General features: G+C 36.8%; 1 long non-coding RNA gene across 2 annotated transcripts in view; it reads right to left on the bottom strand.

Moving 5' to 3' along the window:
- LOC134734052 (uncharacterized) overlaps positions 1-23,287 on the bottom strand; it is a 293,059-nt gene that overhangs the window by 106,137 nt on the left and 163,635 nt on the right. The window contains exon 3 of one of the 2 annotated variants that reach the window (XR_010117455.1): positions 7,833-7,934. The exons of the other annotated variant lie outside the window; for it this stretch is intronic. This is a non-coding gene — a long non-coding RNA (uncharacterized lncRNA). The remainder of the gene's footprint in view (positions 1-7,832; positions 7,935-23,287) is intronic. 2 annotated transcript variants of the gene reach the window in all.

The following is a 23,287-nucleotide window of genomic DNA, read 5'->3' as shown; positions in this document are numbered from 1 at the left end:
ATCTCCAAATAACCCATCTAGTTTCATTCTTAATGCATCTTTATTTTATTTTATTTTTCTGTTATTACTTTATTTTATTGAGACAGAGACTTGCTCTGTCGCCCAGCCTGGAGTGCAGTGGTACAGTCTCAGCTCGCTGCAACCTCCACCTCCTGGGCTCAAGCAATTCTCCTGCCTCAGCCTCTTGAGTAGGTGGGACTGCAGGTGCCCACCACCATGCCAGGCTAATTTTTGAATTTTTAGTAGAGACAGAGTTTCGCCATATTGGCCAGGCTGGTCTCAAATTCCTGACCTCAAGTGATCCGCCCACCTCAGCCTCCGGAAGTGCTAGGATTACAAGCATGAGCCACCATGCTCGGCCCTAAGTCCATCTTTATTATCAGCAAGTTGGAGAAAATTATTCAGGTTTGCTTTTCATTTTTCATTTGATCGTTTTAGTACTGTGTAAATAAAACTCTAAAGACATATAAAGAACTAGATTGTTTCTGAATTTTCCTGGTTAAGATGTAAAACCATGGAAGACCTTGAGAGAACTACTTCAGTCAATGTGTTAAGAAGCTGACCACAGAACCATGGTCTAGACAAAGGAGTACCCTGACATCTAGATCTTTTAGTCTTCCCCAAAAGCACGTCCTCTAGAATTCATTCTGGGAATCCCCCTCTTTTCTCTAGTTGGACATGCATGTCTACCTACAAATAGCTTCTAATTTTTTTCTCCCTCTATTTTTTAAATCATGTTTATACAGAAGATGCTTTTTCTTCCTTTTTAGGGCTTCTGAAGATCTCTTCCAGGAAGCAGTGAGGAATTTCCACGGCATAGCTCCTCTGCCAGCTCATTTCAGTTTGAATTCCTCCTCCTCATACTGCAGCATTTTTGTTGTCTTCGTGAAAACGCTATTTGGGGTTCTTATTCAGGTTTTCTACCTCTGTGTTTCAAGGATTGTATCTTTACACTTATGCTTGATATGCAGACTTTGCACATTTTTCATCTCACACTCGATCCCAGGTGAATCCGTGGACAAAAATATATTTGGACATCTTATTTCCCTTAGTTACAATCAGAATAGCTAGTTAATCCATCTGTATTGGCTTTGAAGCTTTTGGCATTTGTTAAATAATAGAAATTTGGGTAAGGATGGTAACGAATCTAAAGATTTGACTGAACTATTCTTAACACTTTATATGCTATCATACATTCACAATCCATCTCTTAAATACTTTGTTTCCTTAGATGATTTGAGAAGCTAATTTTTACCTTTCTGTTTTTAAATCACATATGTTCATATTTTCAAATGCATTCTCTCAAGTTGCTTGCATAATTGAATGTTCTATTATGTGTTTGTGCAAAACATATTCACCATTTAAAAGGGCATTTGGGTGTGTAGAACAGTTGCTTTAATTTTCGCACAACAATGAAAATCAACAAAGTATGATTTTAAACTGAATAGTATACATTTTATATAATATTTACTGAGAAAATTAAAACTTTGGTACTCCTGTGAAATGATAAAAGATACTTTCAAGAATCTTTATTCAGGGCTGCTATGTGCCAGACATTATCCTAGGTCCTAGAGACACAAAGATGAGTAAGAGCAAACTTCTGTGCTTAAAGTACACACTAATGCGGAAAGATAGAACCTTGCTCTAATAACTGACATACAATCTGATATAAGCTGTGACGGAGGTATGAAAAATACAGAAAATTCCATGTTCATCTGAAATTAGCCGTCTTCAAAATTAACAGGATCCTAGACTTAAGATATTTCTCCCGTAGTACTTTTTCTCCTTTAACCAAATACTGTCCTAGGAAGAAAGCATTTGGGTGGCAGAAGTGTTGCCTAAGAGGAGGATGACTTAGCCAACATTCTCATTCTATTTCACAGTTTTATCAAACTATTAGTAAACACCCATTAGAATTAATTCAAAGCAAGGGAGTGGGAATAAATGAAATCATGGTGAAGAAGACAAATGTTGTAAATTCTAAAATCTTAAGAAAATTATTAAGCCTCAGAGAAAACTCCAGGCAATTTAAAACCTCACAATGGCATCCACACAGATGCTACAGTTGATGTGTCTTTACATGGGATTGTGACAAGGTAGGAAAAGGAAAACTGCTCAAAATTGAAAGTGTAAATATAGAAAAGGAAGGCTGCTGGAGGGGGCGAGAAGGAAGAGAGACTGCGGTGTCCTGAGAGGATAAGGTTTGCATTAGATGATATGCAAGTCAACAAGAATAGAACTAAGAGAAAACAATACTTAGTCTGTCATGAGAGTCCTAAAAAAAGCCCAGGCATGGAAAAAGTAAAAACAAGAATATCTGTGCCAGTGCTGGACTAAGATGGGAATGAACCAGAAGAAGGAGGCAGAGAAAATGCTCCCGTTTTCCCAGAAGCATTGTCATTCTTTCTTTAAGGTGTAAAACCTATTAGAGCACACATCTTTTGAGGTCACATTGTATGTGAAACTCTCTACTAGTTACTACGGGATGGGGAGGAGGGAAGAGGAGGGTTTGGGGTGGATGGCAGGTATAACATTCCAAAGGAAATGGTCCCCTTGCTGGGTGCACTATTATTGGCAAAATTTGCTGCACTGTGATTGAGATGACTGGCGATTGCCAGCTTTGAGGTCTGCAGAAGGTTTATAGCCCTCCATTTGTACTGTAATTCACTCTCCAGCACTTCCAACAAACCCTGTATTTCACTCTCCAACTACTCTGGTTTGACCTAGAGCCCAGGAATAAATGCAATTATGGTGGCTGTTTAACTTGCTGGTCATTTCTTTCCATCCTCCCTGGTCCATAGCAGCCTTCGTGTCAAATCCCAATCTGACTATTAAGGAAATCAGCATCTCCCTTTGCAGTGGCTGATGGTGTCAATCTAGGAACGCTAAGGACTGCAGGATAAGAGAACAAGTGACAGGGCAGAATTTCAGAAAAGTTCAGCAGTCATTCAACTGTCAACCTCCCTTACAGAAAATCAAAAATGACAATCAATTCCTGAGAAAGGGTATAATTTCCCAAACCAGATAAAAAGACAATGCCAAACTGAAGAACTACAGTAAAATCTCAGGAGGGTTTCTCCGTCTCTCTCTCCTCTCTCTCTCCTTTCTTCTCTCTCTCTCCTGTCAAGAATTTTCTCATATCCAGCTACTGCTGTGGGTTGCAAGTGAATGAGTTGAAAGTAGCTTTTAATTAAAATGAGAGGGTAAAAAAGGGACGTTTTGTTTGTTGTCCCCCAACTCCTTCTCATGTTTCAATGTTCCAGGTCTGCAAGACAGCCTGGCTGTCAGCCACTCTGCTATATCTTTGATAACCTCCCTGCAGTCCCAAGCTGTTAAGGTTTCTATAGTAGCAGCACCATATTGTACTTTTTAAAATTGTTTGTCTTCCCTAAAGACCTTGTGTCAGTGAGGGTCGGGGACAATCTTTTATCTCTATATCTTCAGGTCCTGCCACAATGCTTGGTATAAAGTAAACTGGCAACAAGCATTTGCTGTATGAAGTAAGTGAGACTTTTCATGTTTTACCAAAACAGAAAAAGGATATTCTCTCAAAATTCTCATTTATATTCATTTGTAGATCAAAGCTGTTAAGTAACAATTTGGGGAATAATGAAAAGAGATGGCCTTTCAATCAATACAACCTGAGTACTTAGCCTGGATTCAGATTATAACCTGGCTACCTCTGGGTAAGTTCCATAGTGTCTCAGAGTCTGAGTTTTCTCATATGGAAAATGGGGAAGATGAGATTTAGTCATATGGTGATTATGACAATTAAGTACATCATGTACAGAAAGCGTTTGGGACACCATATCAAGCACATAGTAAGCACTACAGAAATGTTCACCAATATCAGAATGCCCAGAGCAGTATCTGGCACAGGGGAGGAGCTGAATAAATGGTAGATTATTCCCACATAGATTTACTTATATGGGTGCACTGAAGACAAAAGATGTTGTCTTTTAAAAATGTGCATCAGACTGGGGGAAATAAGATATTTTCTCTACAAAGAAAATATAAACTGGTGATGAATGCCGTGATCCATGCAGAGTGGTCTGAGAGTCCCATTTTATCACTGGTTGCCCAACAAGGTTAGTTTTAATTTGATGCATGAGAAGGAATTTTTTTACAACTTGCTTTGGGGTATTTTAGGCAAAGATTTAGTACAAACCTTAACTCTACTTGTGCCTGTAGAGATTTATATTCTGCTTTTAAAGTCAAATCATTTAGGATCAACTCCATTGCATATATTAGAAAATAAATACCCCATAAATACACTGTCACATCTATCCAGCTCCCCGGAAGCTGGAAATAACCATGAATTTTTGTTGTGCTTTACATTTTCCAGAAATGGCATATATAATAAATAAATAAATAAATATTTGAATGGCAAATCAATACAATATAACCTTGTCATAAGAGACTTTCTTGCCCATCTTGAACAGGCTGTCAAAAATACAAAATTGCCACTTCCTTTTGCATACCAATGTAAACTGCAACATGATCTATCCCACGGATGTAAATTTTGAACACAACTAGAAGCCTGATGATACATCATATTCACTTTTTAAATAATCTCCATTTTAAATGAAATATACATCCAATTAAATGACTCCATAAAATATATAAAGGATTTATGTGCATATGGTCTCTATACTGATAACGTAGAAAAGAATTAAAATTTACTCAATGTACAGACAAAAAATAGATTTAATTTTCATTATTGGTGACACCATTTGATAATAACCATAATATATGTTATTTAATGAGTACCTCTAAGATGTTGTCTGTAGCTGTAGACTCATTTATTGCTTACAACAACCTGAAGAGGTAGGCACGGTCACCTCCATGTCACAGGTAAGGAAATTACATTCTTATAAACATTCTGTTTACCAGCTGTTCTGGCTTGGTCAACAGGCAAGTTTTATACCAAATCCCACAAATGTAGATTTGAGTTCTTCTCCTTTTCACTGATCAAACCTGACCTGTGCACTGTCTTTATCCTCTTCTTCCTGGGGACAACCTTACTATAACACTGAAGCCAACTGAGGTCCAAAGTAGCCAAAACAACACAGTGACTCAAAATATTTTAGGGAAAGAGTGATGGAGTAAGTCAAATCCACTTCACCACCACTCTCTTCCTCATAAAGATTCATGAAGAAAAAAATAGCTGTGTTCAAATAGCTAACAAATTGGCAATGGAAAGCACATTACACCTATTCTACTGAATGCCAAATGGAAGAACTATGACCACGGGTACATGCTATAGAAAGACAATTTAACCTTAAAGGCAAGTTTTAGCCCTTTCCTTCTAACAGTCAGAGCAATTAGTTCACTTGCTGGCAGTTTAAAAACAGAGACTGATAAACAACAAACAACCAAACTAACACCTGCTTCAATGATGTAGGACTTTAGTATCAGCTTGTTGATTTTACTGGGCAACTTTTAAGGCATCCTCCAACCCTGAGGTTCTATGATATTTCCTTCTGTGTTTTGGCATAGGGCTTGGGGAGTTCCAATGTTATACTGCACTTTAGGTCAGCAGCTACCTGGTGCTCTCTGTTAATTTAAGTTCCTTTAGAAAAATAGCCAAGATGGAAGAAATTTGAGAAGCTACCCCTAGACAGACCCTGAACAATCTCTAATTCACAGAATGGCAGTATTTTGCCTACCTGACTTATAAACAGCCATCATTTATTCTTGCAGATGACTTGCTGCAAGTCATCTTTTCTTTTGTATATTTTTTTATATTTCTTTCACATACATGAATGTATAAGGTATAAGACTTTTTCTTTCTCCTTTAGCCTCCAGTTCTTTCACATCTCTTTATCCTCAAACCCTATCTCAGTGATGCTCAGGTCCAACTAGCCCTTTACTCATTTGGAGTGCATTATCCAACATTTCAGAAGATCCTCATCCTCCGGCCCCACCTTTACACCTTTATTCTTCCATGCAGTTCTTACTGCAAACTTTACTGTGGAGAATACCCATGTTGTTCTTATTAGAATTAGTAATGATTATGGCCCAAGTACTGTTCTAAGTTCTATCTCATTTAATTCTTACTCCAATTCTGTAAGTGTTGTCTTTATCCTTCATTTGAGGGGAAAGATAAAGGAAACTGAGGCTCAGAGTGGTGGAGTGACATGCACAAGATCTCGATGTTAGTGACAGTGTGAGGGTCTGCTCCCAGGGCACTCTTCACCACTATGGCACCCTGTTTTGCTCCACATGCCTTCAACCTACCCTTTTCCACCATGAATATCTCTCTCTCTTGGTTTTCCCTCTCTCATTTCTTCCTGTTGTCTGGTCTTCCTTCCAAAGCTTTCTCCTCCCACTGCCTTAATGACATGTCTCATTTCTGTATTTTCTGTATACATCCATCTTTGATCTTTTCCATTTTCAGTCTCACTTTCCCTGGCCCATTGCTCTCTTCCAACAACTTTGCTTAGATCTCTCCAATTTACTGCCAACATTCCAGAAATCATATTGGGAAGGAATTACCTCTGTTTCTTTGGCATCATCTCCTGGCCTGAACTTGTTGGCATCTATTAGAATTTGCTCCCCACCCCACTTCACAGCACTGCTAAATTTATTCTTAATCTATCTCCCTTTCCTAAGTGGGCTTCTTTATCACTGCATTGATGCTCTCAGCCCTGTTCACTAGCAATGCCTTTGACAACTCCCTCAGCCCTCCTATTCCATTACTCTCCTTGTCCCTAGGTCTGCTTCTGCTTTTCTGATCTCTCCTATCTCCCTCTCAAGCTCTTTGTCCTCTCATCATCATCTAAAAATAACCATTCCCCAAGGCTCTGTCCTTGACTTTCTTTTCTCCTCTGTTTGTCTTCTTTGGCTCACCAGTCTCACCCACTAAAAGAGTTTAAAATCTCTATGCCATCAAATCTCATTTGTGAAGGTTAGAACCAGCTAGGGCCTTTCTTTATTGTGACTCCTTGACCTCAAATGTGAGGTCTTCAAGTATGTCAGGCATAGTGAAATGGGGAAGAGTGGATTCCCTAATTAATAATAGGTCTTTCCAGAACTAAAAAAGGAAACAATAGCATTGAGGAGAGCTGAAAGAGAAAGAAGAAGAATCCCTGAGAAAAAGCTCTAGTGAGAGAGAGATGGATACAGATGAAATATAAAACAATATATAGCCCCAAAACCATTTTTTGGGGAATCAAGAGAGTAGCAAGATTTTAGTCAACTTTTGTAGCTCAAAATTTTTTGATCTACTCACCAAAAACTCATAGTGATTATCTGAGGAAAGCGTGAAAACCTCCAAATCCATTAATCTACACAAAAATTTTAATAAAGTTGGAAATAATTAGAGAAAAGGTAGGGAAAGCTCAGCTAAAAAGTGTTTGGGTGTATTATAAGAATAATGATAATAATAAAAACAATGCTGCATATATTAATAGTGCTTGGAAGTTTATATATGTATATTATGCATACATATACATTATATATGTTTATATATGTATATTATGCATATACATACAATAATATATACATTATATATTATTTCTTTATGTAACATGTATATTATATACAGTCTACTTATGTATATTTGTTATATTGAAAAGTTGTAATACTGCAAGGAAGTTTTGTTTATCCTATTTAACATATAAGGAAAATGAGTCTTAGAGAGTTCTTGTGGCTGACAAGTAGTAGAACTGAAATTTAAAACAAGATTTCTCTGTTTCCAAAGCTATTTCCATTATGACAAAAACACTTAAATGCGAATTCAAGAGTCAAAGTGTATTTTAAAGAAAGGCAGGCCAAGGATAAATGGAAATACTAAATAATAAAAAACACAGACTAGGCAAATAACTCACTCTGTCATAGGTCTTAGGCCTTCTGATTTTCAGAGCCACTTCTCACTCTTCTATTCTTCTTCTCTTTCATATTTAAGAAATACACAAGTAGATATGTGCTTTCTAACATGGGGAAGGAGAGATTAAAGAAATTTAGGAAATGTATTTAGAAAACTAAAGACATGCTGTGATTTATCAATCTTTTGATTCTTATATTTCTTGATTCTTTTATTTCAAAGACATGATTATTGTCTTTAAAGACAATAATTATATCTTATTCAAACATTTGTTAATACAACAAATATTTACTAAGCACCTGTCCTAGGCAGAAAAAAAATACAATATTGACAAAGTCAGGTACTTGCCCTCATGACACTTATATCGATCCTGTTTACATTCCTCAGACATTACATTCTTCAAAAATCATTCTCAGAAGCCACCTGTTTTAGCTCAAAACAAGGCAGGTAGATCTGCTTTCATGTCATAACATTCTGTGAAAAAAATCTTTCACTGTGTTCCATGCATAAGTGTTACGATGATGCGAACTCTTTTCCTTCCAAATTATAATTAACTTGAAGTTAGGGCCACAACTTATTAAATTTGTACCCCAAGTTCATTCCACAATGACAGGCACATGAGAGAAGGCCAATAAATCTTTTAAAAATTGTTGAAAAGAAAAATTATTGGAGTTTTATTTTCAGAAATACAGTATGCTAAGGACCCAGATAGGTCATCTTGTTGAAATCTATTTAAAATGACAGAACGTCTTCAAAAATCATCTTTATCTACTAATTAACAAAAACATAAGGAATATTTGGGTTAAAAACAAAGTCAAGCAGGAATCTAGGGAGAGAAGATGATTATTTAAAATAGTTTTTGCTTGAGAGTATTTACAAAAACAGGAAATTAAGCTTTGGTTTTTCCACCCTATGAAACTTGAGGCATAGGAATAAAAATTCTAAGACCCATTCAAGGTACAGATTCTAAAAGACGATCATCCCACTTTTAAAAAGTAATCACCACTCCCAGGTGGCAATCCGGCCCCACGCTCCCTCCCTCTCTGCCTTTCATTCCCAGCTGCCAATATCATGGAAACTTTGAAGCTCAGTAAAGAAGAGAAATCCATTGAGAACAGTCTGTAAAGGTCCATACTGGTATCTACATCCAGACATTGGAAGGGAAAGAAAGAGAAAAAAGGGTGGAACCAAGATGGCCGAATAGGAACAGCTCCGATCTACAGCTCCCAGCGTGAGCAACACAGAAGACAGGTGATTTCTGCATTTCCAACTGAGGTACAGGGTTCATCTCACTGGCGAGTATCAGAAAGTGGGTGCAGGACAGTGGGTGCAGCGCACCGAGCATGAGCTGAAGCAGGGCGAGGCACTGCCTCGCCCAGGAAGCACAAGGGGTCAGGGAGTTCCCTTTCATAGTCAAAGAAAGGGGTGACAGACGGCACCTGGAAAATCAGGTCACCCTCACCCTAATACTGCACTTTTCCAATGGTTTTAGCAAACAACTCACCAGGAGATTATATTCTGCGCTTGGTTCGGAGGGTCCTACATAGCTTCGCTCATTGCTAGCACAGCGGTCTGAGATCAAACTGCAAGGTGGCAGCCAGGCTGGGGGAGGGGCGCCCGCCATTGCCCAGGCTTCCTTAGGTAAACAAAGCAGCAGGGAAGCTCGAACTGCGTGGAGCCCACCACAGCTCAAGGAGGCCTGCCTGCCTCTGTAGACTCCACCTCTGGGGGCAGGGCATAGCCAAACAAAAGGCAGCAGAAACCTCTGCAGACTTAAATGTCCCTGTCTGACAGCTTTGAAGAGAGTAGTGCTTCTCCCAGCACGCAGCTGGAGGTCTGAGAATGGACAGACTGCCTCCTCAAGTGGTTCCCTGACCCCCAAGTAGCCTAACTGGGAGGCACCCCCCAGTAGGGGCAGACTGACACCTCACACGGCCAGGTACTCCTCTGAGACAAAACTTCCAGAGGAATGATCAGGCAGCAACACTTGCTGTTCGCCAATATCTGCTGTTCTGCAGCCTCCACTGCTGATAAACCCAGGCAAACAGGGTCTGGAGTGGACCTCCAGCAAAATCCAACAGACCTGCAGCTGAGGGTCCTGACTGTTAGAAGGAAAACTAACAAACAGAAAGGACACCCACATCAAAACCCCATCTGTCAGTCACCATCATCAAAGACCAAAGGTAGATACCACCACAAAGATGGGGAAAAAACAGAGCAGAAAACTGGAAACTCTAAAAATCAGAGCACCTCTCCTCCTCCAAAGGAACCCAGCTCCTCACCAGCAATGGAACAAAGCTGAATGGAGAATAACTTTGACGAGTTGAGAGAAGAAGGCTTCAGACGATCAAACTACACCGAGCTAAAGGAGGATGTTTGAACCCGTGGCAAAGAAGTTAAAAACCTTGAAAAAAAATTAGATGAATGGGTAACTAGAATAACCAATGCAGAGAAGTACTTAAAGGACCTGATGGAGCTGAAAACCACAGCATTAGAACTACATGTCGAATGCACAAGCCTCAGTAGCCGATGAGATCAACTGGAAGAAAGGGTATCAGTGATGGAAGATCAAATGAAGAAATGAAGCGAGAAGAGAAGTTTAGAGAAAAAAGAATAAAAAGAAACAAAGCCTCCAAGAAATATGAGACTATGTGAAAAGACCAAATCTACATCTGATTGGTGTACCTGAAAGTGACAGAGAGAATGGAACCAAGTTGGAAAACACTCTGCAGGATATTTTCCAGGAGAACTTCCCCAATCTAGCAAGGCATGCCAAAATTCAAATTCAGGAAATACAGAGAATGCCACAAAGATACTCCTCGAGAAGAGCAACTCCAAGACACATAATTGTCAGATTCACCAAAGTTGAAATGAAGGAAAAAGTGTTAAGCGCAGCCAGAGAGAAAGATCGGGTTACCCACAAAGGGAAGCTCATCAGACTAACAGCTGATTCTCAACAGAAACTCTACAAGCCAGAAGAGAGTGGGGGCCAATATTCAACATTCTTAAAGAAAAGAATTTTCAAACTAGAATTTCATATCCAGCCAAACTAAGCTTCATAAGTGAAGGAGAAATAAAATACTTTACAGACAAGCAAATGCTGAGAGATTTTGTCACCACCAGGCCTGCCCTACAAGAGTTCCTGAAGGAAGCACTAAACATGGCAAGAAACAACCAGTACCAGCCACTGCAAAAACATGCCAAATTGTAAAGACCATCAAGGCTAGGAAGAAACTGCATCAACTAATGAGCAAAATAACCAGCTAACATCATAATGGCAGGATCAAATTCACACATAACAATATTAACCTTAAATGTAAATGGGCTAAATGTTCCAATTAAAAGACACAGTCAGGCAAATTGGATAAAGAGTCAAGAGCCATCTGTGTGCTGTATTCAGGAAACCCATCTCACGTACAGAGACACACTTAGGCTCAAAATAAAGGGATGGAGGAAGATCTACCAAGCAAATGGAAAACAAAAAAAGGCAGGGGTTGCAATCCTAGTCTCTGATAAAACAGACTTTAAACCAACAAAGATCAAAAGAGACAAAAAAGGCCATTACATAATGGTAAAGGCATCAATTCAACAAGAAGAGCTAACTATCCTCAATATATGTGCACCCAATACAGGAGCACCCAGATTCATAAAGCAAGTCCTTAGAGACCTACAAAGAGAGTTAGACTCCCACACAATAATAATGGGAGACTTTAACACCCCACTGTCAACATTAGACAGATCAACAAGACAGAAAGGTAACAAGGATATCCAGGAACTGAACTCAGCTCTGCACCAAGCGGACCTAATAGACATCTAAAGAACTCTCCACCCCAAATCAACAGAATATACATTCTTTTCAGCACCACACCACACCACACCTATTCCAAAATTGACCACATAGTTGGAAGTAAAGCACTCCTCAGCAAATGTAAAAGAACAGAAATTATAACAAACTGTCTCTCAGACCACAGTGCAATCAAACTAGAACTCAGGATTAAGAAACTGACTCAAAACCACTCAACTACATGGAAACTGAACAACCTGCTCCTGAATGACTACTGGGTACATAACGAAATGAAGGTAGAAATAAAGATGTTCTTTGAAACCAATGAGAACAAAGACACAATATACCAGAATCTTTGGGACACATTAAATTTCCCTCTACATGTGTAGAGGGAAATTTATAGCACTAATTGCCCACAAGAGAAAGCAGCAAAGATCTAAAACTGACACCCTAACTTCACAATTAAAAGAAGTAGAGAAGCAAGAGCAAACACATTCAAAAGCTAGCAGAAGGCAAGAAATAACTAAGATCAGAGCAGCACTGAAGGAAATAGAGACACAAAAAACCCTTCAAAAAATCAATGAATCCAGGAGCTGGTTTTTTGAAAAGATCAACAAAACTGATAGACCGCTAGCAAGACTAATAAAGAAGAAAAGAGAGAAGAATCAAATAGACGCAATAAAAAATGATAAAGGGGATATCACCACTGATTCCATAGAAATACAAACTACCATCAGAGAATACTATAAACACCACTATGCAAATAAATTAGAAAATCTAGAAGAAATGGATAAATTCCTCGACACATACACCCTCCCAAGATTAAACCAGGAAGAAGTTGAATCTCTGAATAGACCAATAACAGTCTCTGAAATTGAGGCAATAATTAATAGCTTACCAATCAAAAAAAGTCCAGGACCAGATGGATTCACAGCCGAATTCTACCAGAAGTACAAGGAGGAGCTGGTACCATTCCTTCTGAAACTACTCCAATCAATAGAAAAAGAGGGAATCCTCCCTAACTCATTTTATGAGGCCAGCATCATCCTAATACCAAAGCCTGGCAGAGACACAACAAAAAAAGAGAATTTTAGACCAATATCCTTGATGAACATAGATGCAAAAATCCTCAATAAAATACTGGCAAACCGAATCCAGCAGCACATGAAAAAGCTTATCTACCATGATCAAGTGGGCTTCATCCCTGGGATGCAAAGCTAGTTCAACATATGCAAATCCATAAACGTAATCCAGCATATAAACAGAACCAAAGACAAAAACCACATGATTATCTCAATAGATGCAGAAAAGGCCTTTGACAAAATTCAACAACGCTTCATGCTAAAATCTCTCAATAAATTAGTTCTTGATGGAACACATCTCAAAATAATAAAAGCTATCTATGACAAACCCACAGCCAATATCATACTGAATAGCCAAAAACTGGAAGCATACCTTTGAAAACTGGCACAAGACAAGGATGCCCTCTCTCACCACTCCTATTCAACATAGTGTTGGAAGTTCTGGCCAGGGCAATCAGGCAGGAGAAGGAAATAAAGGGTATTCCATTAGGAAAAGAGGAAGTCAAATTGTCCCTATTTGCAGATGACATGATTGTATATCTAGAAAACTCCATCGTCTCAGCCCAAAATTTCCTTAAACTGAGAGGCAGCCTCAGCAAAGTCTCAGGATACAAAATCAATGTGTAAAAATCACAAGCATTCTTGTACACCAATAACAGACTAACAGAGAGCCAAATCATGAGTGAACTCCCATTCACAATTGCTTCAAAGAGAATAAAATACCTAGGAATCCAACTTATAAGGGATTTGAAGGACCTCTTCAAGAAGACTACAAACCACTGCTCAATGATATAAAAGAGGATACAAACAAATGGAAGAACATTCCATGCTCATGGGTAGGAAGAATCAATATCGTGAAAATAGCAATACAGCCCAAGTAATTTATAGATTCAATGCCATTGCCATCAAGCTACCAATGACTTTCTTCACAGAATTGGAAAAAACTACTTTAAAGTTCATGTGGAACCAAAAAAGAGCCCGCATTGCCAAGTCAATCCTAAGCCAAAAGAACAAAGCTGGAGACATCATGCTACCTGACTTCAAACTATACTACAAGGCTACAGTAACCAAAACGGCATGGTACTGGTACCAAAACAGAGATAGAGACCAATGGAACAGAACAGAGCCCTCAGAAATAATGCCGCATATCTACAATTAACTGATCTTTCACAGACCTGACAAAAACAAGGAATGGGGAAAGGATTCCCTATTTAATAAATGGTGCTGGGAAAACTGGCTACCCATATGTAGAAAGCTGAAACGGGATCCCTTCTTTACACCTTATACAACAATTAATTCAAGATGGATTAAAGACTTACATGTTAGACCTAAAACCATAAAAACCCTAGAAGAAAACCTAGGCAATACTATTCAGGACATAGGCATGGGCAAGAACTTCATGTCTAAAACACCAAAAGCAATGGCAACAAAAGCCAAAATTGACAAACGGGATCTAATTAAACTAAAGAGCTTCTGCACAGCAAAAGAAACTACCATCAGAGTGAACAGGCAACCTACAGAATGGGAGAAAATTTTCGCAATCTACTCATCTGACAAAGGGCTAATATCCAGAATCTACAATGAACTCAAACAAATTTACAAGAAAAAAACAACCCCATCAACAAGTAGGCGAAGGATATGAACAGACACTTCTCAAAGGAATACATTTATGCAGCCAAAAGACACATGAAAAAATGCTCATCATCACTGGCCATCAGAGAAATGCAAATCAAACCACAATGAGATACCATCTCACACCAGTTAGAATGGCCACCATTAAAAAGTCAGGAAACAACAGGTGCTGGAGAGGATGTGGAGAAATCAGAACACTTTTACACTGTTGGTGGGACGGTGAACTAGTTCAACCATTGTGAAAGTCAGTGTGGCGATTCCTCAGGGATCTAGAACTAGAAATACCATTTGACCCAGCCATCCCATTACTGGGTATATACCCAAAGGATTATAAAACATGCTGCTATAAAGACACATGCACACGTATGTTTACTGCGGCACTATTCACAATAGCAAAGATTTGGAACCAACCCAAATGTCCAACAACGATAGACTGGATTAAGAAAATGTGGCAGATATACACCATGGAATACTATGCAGCCATAAAAAAATGATGAGTTCATGTCCTTTGTAGGGACGTGGATGAAGCTGGAAACCATTATTCTCAGCAAACTACTGCAAGGACTAAGAACCAAACACCACATGTTCTCACTCATAGGTGGGAATTGAACAATGAGAACACATGGACACAGGAAGGGGAACATCACACTCCGGGGACTGTTATGGGGTGGGGGGAGGAGGAGGGATAGCATTAGGAGATATACCTAATGTTAAATGACGAGTTAATGGATGCAGCACACCAACATGTCACATGTATACATATGTAACAAACTTGTACGTTGTGCACATGTACCCTAAAACTTAAAGTATAATAATAATAAAAAAAAGTAATTACCAAAGGGCAACACTCTACTGCCCCCACTTCAACAGATTACAAAAACAAAATATTGATGATTTTAGAACTTGGTGTCAGTGAATGAAAAGCTATCTTCCTTGAGAAATTGTAACCAAGATTCGGACCTCATATTGTAGTCTGAGGACATACTGCATTGGTGGTAATAAAAGCTTCAAGCCAAAGCTTTGTTGGAAGTAGTCTTAGACTGGTAAAGCCTCCAGATACCTGGCTGAAGCAAACACCAATTATATATGGAGCAACTCACTTTGATCCGATACCTCAAAAAATCTCCACAGAAAAAATGTAACTGATGATCAACAGCTAGTAAACACCCAAGAGCATAAGTACTGTGAGGCAGAGCCAAGCAGAAAAAAAATAACAAAACCAGACCCAAACAGAATTTAAATACTAAAATTAGCAGAAATAATATATTGATCACTATGTTTAATATGTTTAAAGAAATTAAATAATAGTTTGAGATTATTAGTAAAGAGCTAAAGAATTTGAAAAATAACTTTTAAAACTTCCAAAAATTAAGATATACTAGAAAATAAACACTAAAGGAACATACTTAAAAGTAGGTTATACTTAGCAAAAAAGATAGTCAATTAACTGAATAATAGCATTGAAGAAATTGTTCAGAATACAACAGAGAGGGGGAGATAGATGTCAAGAGACATGAATGATAAAATGGGAACATCTAACACAACTTAATGGAGTTGTAATAGAAGAGGTGAGATAGCATCAAAGGCAATAACTGAATAGATAACGGCTATGAACTTTTCAAAACTAGGGGTTTGTAACTATGACAAATTCAAGAACCCAAAAGATCTCAAGCAAGAGAAATATAAGCTATAGAATGTTAAAAGATCTTACTCAGCCAGAGACGAAAGGCAGATTGCATTCAAAAGAGCATCAATTAGACTGACAGCTGTTTTCTCTTCAACCACAGGGAAGCAAAACAGTGAATGATATTTGCACTATAAAGATAGAAAATAACTCTTGTCTTAAATTATCATAGCAAAATAACTTTCATGAATGGGGAGATATAAAGACATTTTAGAAAAATAAGAAGTTTAAGGTTTACCACCAACAAACTTTCGCTAAAAAATATGTAAATAACATAATTCCGACAGAATTCTCAAAATACAAGTCTTAATTTCAAGAAGCAATGAGCAGCAAAGAAAGTGGTAAATATCATAAAAATTCTAAACAGACTTTGACATCCTAAAAAATACAACTTGTAATGTTTTAATATAACATTAAAATATATGACAACAATAAATGCAAAAAGGGCAGTTGATAAAATTCAATATCCTTTCATGATAAAAAAAACTCTCAACAAATTAAGTATAGAAGGAACGCACCTTAATATAATAGAGGACATATATGACAGACTCACAGGTAACATCATACTCAATAGTGAAAAGTTGAAAGCTTTTCCTCTCCTATCAGTAACAAGACAAAGATGCCTACTCCTACAAATTCTGTTCAACATAGTATTGGAAATTCTAGTTCAAGCAATGAGGCAAAAGACACAATAAAGGGCATCCAAACTGGAAAGGAAGCAGTTAAAATGTCCTTGTTTGCAGACAACATGATCATGCATATAGAAAACCCTTAAGGACTCTACCAAAAAACTGTTAGAACTAATAAAAAGAATTCAGGACAGCTGAAGGATATAAAATCAACATACAAAAATCAGTAGCCTCACTATACACTAGTAATGAACTATCCTACAAAGAAATCAAGAAAACAATTGCATTTATACAATATTTACCAAAAAAATTAAAATACTTGGTAATTAATTTAACCAAAGAACTAAAAGAACTATTCACTGAAAGCTATACAACATTGATGAAGGGAATTAAAGAAGGCACAATAAATAAAAAGATATCCTGTGTTCATAAATTGGAAGAATAAATATTGCTAAAATTCCCATACTACCAAAGCGATAGAAAGATTCAATGCAATGCTTACCAAAATTCCAGTCATATTTTTCACAGAATTAGAAAAAACAATCCTAAAATTCATGCAGAACCACAAAAAAACCCTGAATAGCCCAAAAAAGACATTGAGCAAAAAGAACAAAGCTGGAGGCATCACACTCCCTGACTTTAAAATCAACTACAAAGCTTTAACCATAAAAGCATGGTACTGACATAAACACAGACACACAGACCAACAGAACAAAATATAGAGTCCAGAAATAAATCCACACATTTATAGTCAAATGATTTTTGGCAAAGGTGTCAAGAACACACAACGAGAAAAATAATGTCTCTTTAATAAATGGTGCAATGATAATTACATTCATGCAGAAGAATGAAATTGGACCCTTATCTCACACCATAGGCAAAAATCAACTAAAAATGGATTAAAGACTTAAATATAAGACCTGAAACTGTAAAACTCCTAGAAAAAAAAAAAAATAAGAAAAAAGCTCCATGACATTGGTCTGGGAAATGGCTTTTTGGCTATGAAGCCAAAGCCACAGGCAAAAAAATAAATAAATAAATAAAATACAATAAAATAAAGCAAACAGATAAATGGGATTACTTCAAACTAAAAAGCTTTTGCACAGCCAAGGAAACAACAGTGAAGAGACAACCTACGGAATAGGAGATAATAATTGCAACCCATATATTTGATAAAGGTTTAACATCCAAGACATGTAAGAAACTCAAACAACGCAATAGTAAGAACAAACAAAAAACAAATAATCCAATTAAAAATGGGCAAAGGATCTGAATAGATAGTTCTCAAAAAAAGACATACCAATGTCCAACAGGTGTATGGAAAAAATCACTAATCATCAGATAAATGCAAATTAAAACCACAATGTGTTAGCACCTCATGGCTATTAGAATGGCTGTATCAAAAAGACAAAAGAGAACACGTGTTGAAGAGGATGTGAAGAAAAGGGAACACTTGAACATTGTTGGTGGGAATGTAAATTACTACAACCATTAAGAAAAACAGTATAGAGGTGCCTCTGAAATTTAAAAAAGAAAGAACTACCTTATAATCCAGCAATCCCACTACTGGGTATATATCCAAAGGAAATGAAACTAGTATATTGAAGAGGTATCTGCCTTCGTAGTTCATATTGCACAGTTGCTAAGATAAGGAATCACTCTAAGTGCTCACTGGCTCATTGACAGAAAATGGATAAAGAAAATGTGGTAGATATACATAATGGAATACTATTCATCTTGAAAAAAGAAGCAAATCCTGCCATTTGTGACAACATGAATTAACCTGGAGGACATTATGTTAAATGAAGTAAGCCAGTCGGAGAAAGATAAACACTGCATGATCTCACGTATATGTGGAATGTAAAAATGTTAAACTCACAGAAATAGAAAGAAGGATGGTGATTACCAGAGATTTGCCAGAGTGTTGAGGAGATATTGGCCAAAGGATACAAAGTTTCATTTAGGTAGGAGGTATAAATGTAATCGATCTATTGGTCAACATGGTGACTATTAATAACAATGCATTCTTGAAAATTGCTAAGAGAGTAGATTTTGTGTTCTCACCACAGAGAAATGGTAAGTGAAGTGATGCACATATTAACCAGCTTGATGTCACCATTTCACAATGTGTACATATTTCAAAACAACATGTTGTACACAATGCGTATGTACAATTTTTATGTCAATTTAAAAAACTTTAAATAAATAAAATATAGCCAATAATAATATATAAATTGAGAGAGGGTGAATGAACTATTCAAAAAACAAATTAATGTAATGTTCCACAAAATATGCTATATAGAGAGTAAAGGAGGAAACAGTTGCATTGCATATTATGAGCCTAGGATAACTTTGATAATAAAACCTTAAAATGACAGAATAAAAGAGGAAAAAAAAGACCAATTTTGCTTATGGACAAAGACATAAACATCTGATACTAAATTTAATATCGAAACTAAAAGATAGTACAAGAAAGAAAACATAAAGAGTAATCTCACTCAAGAAAATAGATTCAAACATCCTAAACTAAATATCAGTAAATTGAATTTAGTAATGCATTAAAATATTATATTTAGCTTACTAAATATTAGTAATATTATTTTCCTAATAGGCTGGGCTCCTATTAGAAGTACACAGTTTATTATTTTTTATATAACCTAATGTAATTCATCACATTTGGAGAAAAAAATGATTATTATAATTGAAGCAGAAAATGCCTTCAATAAAATTCAAGGATAGACTTGTATTTCCAAAGTTTGTTAGAAAAAGGTGAAATTTTTTGAAAGCATTCCCTGTAAAAATCTGAATAAAACTAGGCTGCCCCTTTCACCACTTCTATTCAACATCATAGTGAAGATCTAAATCATCCCAGTAAGGCAATGAAAAAATTACTGTTTTTTTATTAACTTAAGGCACAAATTTTGTAAAACTTTTTTTGCATTTTATAATCAATGGCATCTTAGAATCAATGACAAATGCTAATATTCTATTAGAATGGAAGAAATAACCTGTAAATAATAAGAAATGTTAGAAAGTTTTTATGTAGAAAACTCAAATGATAATAGCAAGTTTTAGAACTGAAAAGAGTTTAGCAAGGTACTAGATATAAAATCAGCATTAAAAAAGATAATCATACACTAGCTGTAGTGGCTCATTCCAGTAATCCTAGCACTTTGGGAGGCTGAGGCATGAGGATCACTTGAGCCCGGGAGTTTGAGACCAGCCTGGGCAACATAGGGAGATCCTATCTCTACTGAAGAAAAAAAAATTAGTCAGGCGTAGTAGTGCAGTACTTGGGAGGCTGAGGCAGGAGGGAGGATGGCTTGTGGCTTGTGGCTTGTGGCTTGTGCCTGAGAGTTCAAGGCTGAAGTAAGCTGTGATCGAGCCACTGCACTCCAGCCTGGGTGATACAGCAAAATCCTATCTCAAAAAAAAAAAAAAAGACAATTTTATTTCTATATAGTGGTAATAACTAGTTAGAAAATTCAGAAGAAGCCAGATGCAGTGGCTCATGCCTGTAATCCCAGCACTTTGGGAGGCTGAGGTGGGTGGATCACATGAGGCCAGGAGTTCAAGACCAGCCTAGCCAACATGACAAAACCCCATCTCTACTAAAAATACAAAAATTAGCCTGGTATGGTGGTGCATTTTTGTAGTCTCAGCTACTCAGGACACTGAGGCACAAGAATCACCTTAACTCAGGAGGCAGAGGTTGCAGTGAGCCGAGATCGTGCCACTGCACCCAGCCTGTGCAACACAGTGAGAGGCTGTCTAAAAATAAGTAAAGAGAAAAGAAAATTTATAAGAAATGACACAAAATATAAGGTATTTATGAAAAACTAAACTAAAAATGTGTGAAACATATATAGAGAAAATTATAAAACTTTGTTGAAAGACTTTTAAGAGTCTCAATAAATAAAAATGTATATCATGTTCATGGACTGGAAAGTTCTTATCAATATCAATTAGATTCTAGTTCTCCCCAAATTAAGTTATAGATTCAATAGAATTGTTATTAAAATTTCAACATTTTGTAGGGGGATGTGTTGTGTATCTGTGTGTTAAACTGTTCCATTACTCTGGCTGCCTGAGAAACCACCTGAAAATTCAATGGCTTAAAACAACAGCAATATTTATTTTATTCATGAATTTGGGCTGAATTCTGGGAATCTCTTATTTCTGCTCAACTAAACATCCCAGCAGTTGTAACTGCATAAAGGAGGAGGTTAGGATGTCTGAAGCTTTTCTTTCTCATATGCTTGGCACCTAAACTGAGGGCTGGAACAGTTGATGTTGGAACAGCTGGGGCTTCTTGGGCATCTCTCTCTATTTCTATACATTCTTCCAATGTGATCTCTCATCACCATTGCTTTAGAGTTGCCAGATATTTTACACCTCAGCTCTGGATTCTTGAGGTACATTAATGGGACAGGGAGCCAACTGGAAGCTTAAACAGCTTTTATGACTCAGCCTTAGTAGATTTACATCACCTTTGTCATAATCACAGAGCTACTCAGATTCAAAGGGTAGGAACACAGACCACATTCTTGATGAAAGAGTGTCAATGTCAGGTTGTAAAAAGAGCCTGTAAGATGAAATAAATTAATGGTGCCAGCTCTGAAAAATGTAACTTCAATAAGATCCTATAATTGTTATGGAAGACCAAAAGGCCCTAATTAACCAAAATATTTTTGAAGAAGAAAATGCCAAGACTTATTATAACGCAATAATGCATTGTGACAGGAATAGATAAATTGACCAAGATAACATAAAGATATGGGCTACACACACATGAACATATACAAATATAAACATATGTATATTAAAAACATGGAACATATGTTATGTGTGCATATATATATGTATATGCATTCTTGGCTCACTCTTGGCTCTGTGTTTCTTCATTCATTTGTTCATTTGTTCATTCTTTCCTAACCGGTACATATATATAATGATATGGTTTGGCTGTGTCCTCACCCAAATCTCATCTTGAATTGTAGCTCCCATAAATCCCACGTGTTGTGGGAGGGACTTTGTGGGAGATAATTGAATCATGGGGGCAGTCCCCCCATGCTGTTCTCATGGTAGTAAATAAGTCTCAAAAGATCTGATGGTTTTATAAGGAGTAACCCCTTTCAGTTGGTTCTCATTCTCTCTCTTGCCTGCCACCACGTAAGACGTGTCTTTCGCCTTCTGCCATGATTGTGGGGCCTATCAAGCCACACGGAATTGTGAGTCCATTAAACCTCTTTTTTCTTTATAAATTACCCAATCTTGGGTATGTCTTTATCAACAGTGTGAAAACAGACTAATACATATAGGTATGTGTGTACACATACACATATACATACATATGTACACACACATACCCATATATATGCACACATATATACCCATAAATATGTGTTAATATACATGTACATATACATACATATGTACACACACATACCCATATATATGCACACATACATACTCATATATATGTGTTAATATACATGTACATATATATACATATGTACACACACATACCCATACATATGCACACATACATACTCACATATATGTGTTAATATACATGTGCATATACATACATATGTACACACACATACCCATACATATGCACACATACATACTCATATATGTGTGTTAATATACATGTACATATCCATACATATGCACACATACATACTCATATATGTGTGTTAATATACATGTACATATACATACATATGTACACACACATACCCATACATATGCACACATACATACTCATATATGTGTGTTAATATACATGTACATATACATACATATGTACACACACATACCCATACATATGCACACATACATACTCATATATGTGTGTTAATATACATGTACATATACATACATATGTACACACACACCCATACATATGCACACATACCTACTCATATATGTGTGTTAATATACATGTACATATACATACATATGTACACACACATACCCATACATATGCACACATACATACTCATATATGTGTGTTAATATACATGTACATATACATACATATATCTCTTGGTCACTTAATATGTACCTGGCTCTTCTACTGATTCCGTATATTCACTAGTAAACAAAATAGAAAAAAGTTTTTAATCTTATGGGATTTAAATTCAAGTGAATGGAAACAGAAAATAATAATATAAATCATAATTAAATTGATTATTTGATATGTTAAAATATGATAACTGCAGTAGGGAAAAAGAGATAATAAAAGTATCAAGGATCTAGGTATCAGTTAAGCTTCTGAAGGTCACCCCAGTCAGAAGACAACTGAAAGATTTGAAGCAGATGAGAAAATGTGTAGTGATTTTCCTTGGCATTTAGCAATGGTGGTGAAAATCAGTCACCTGACAAGCCTTAGGCTCATCATAATGTTTATCCTTCCAAAATGTCAAACATTTGTTCCCTTGGTCCTAAACAACAAATTGTGTTGTAGTGGAAAAAGTAAATGTTTTAGAATTAGAAAGCCTTAAGTCCTTGTCTATCTCCAAAACTTACTGGCACCATATTCCTAGGCAAGTTTCCTAACTCCCTTCACTTTAATTTATGAATCTGCAAAAAGAAGAATGTAATATATCCCCTTTTATATGCTTCGGCTTGCTGTTAGTT

Source organism: Symphalangus syndactylus, chromosome 12, assembly GCF_028878055.3.
Source record: "Symphalangus syndactylus isolate Jambi chromosome 12, NHGRI_mSymSyn1-v2.1_pri, whole genome shotgun sequence".
Taxonomy (NCBI): domain Eukaryota; kingdom Metazoa; phylum Chordata; class Mammalia; order Primates; family Hylobatidae; genus Symphalangus; species Symphalangus syndactylus.
The sequence above is the reverse complement of the archived record's forward strand: the minus strand, read 5'-3'. Positions and strand labels throughout refer to the sequence as shown.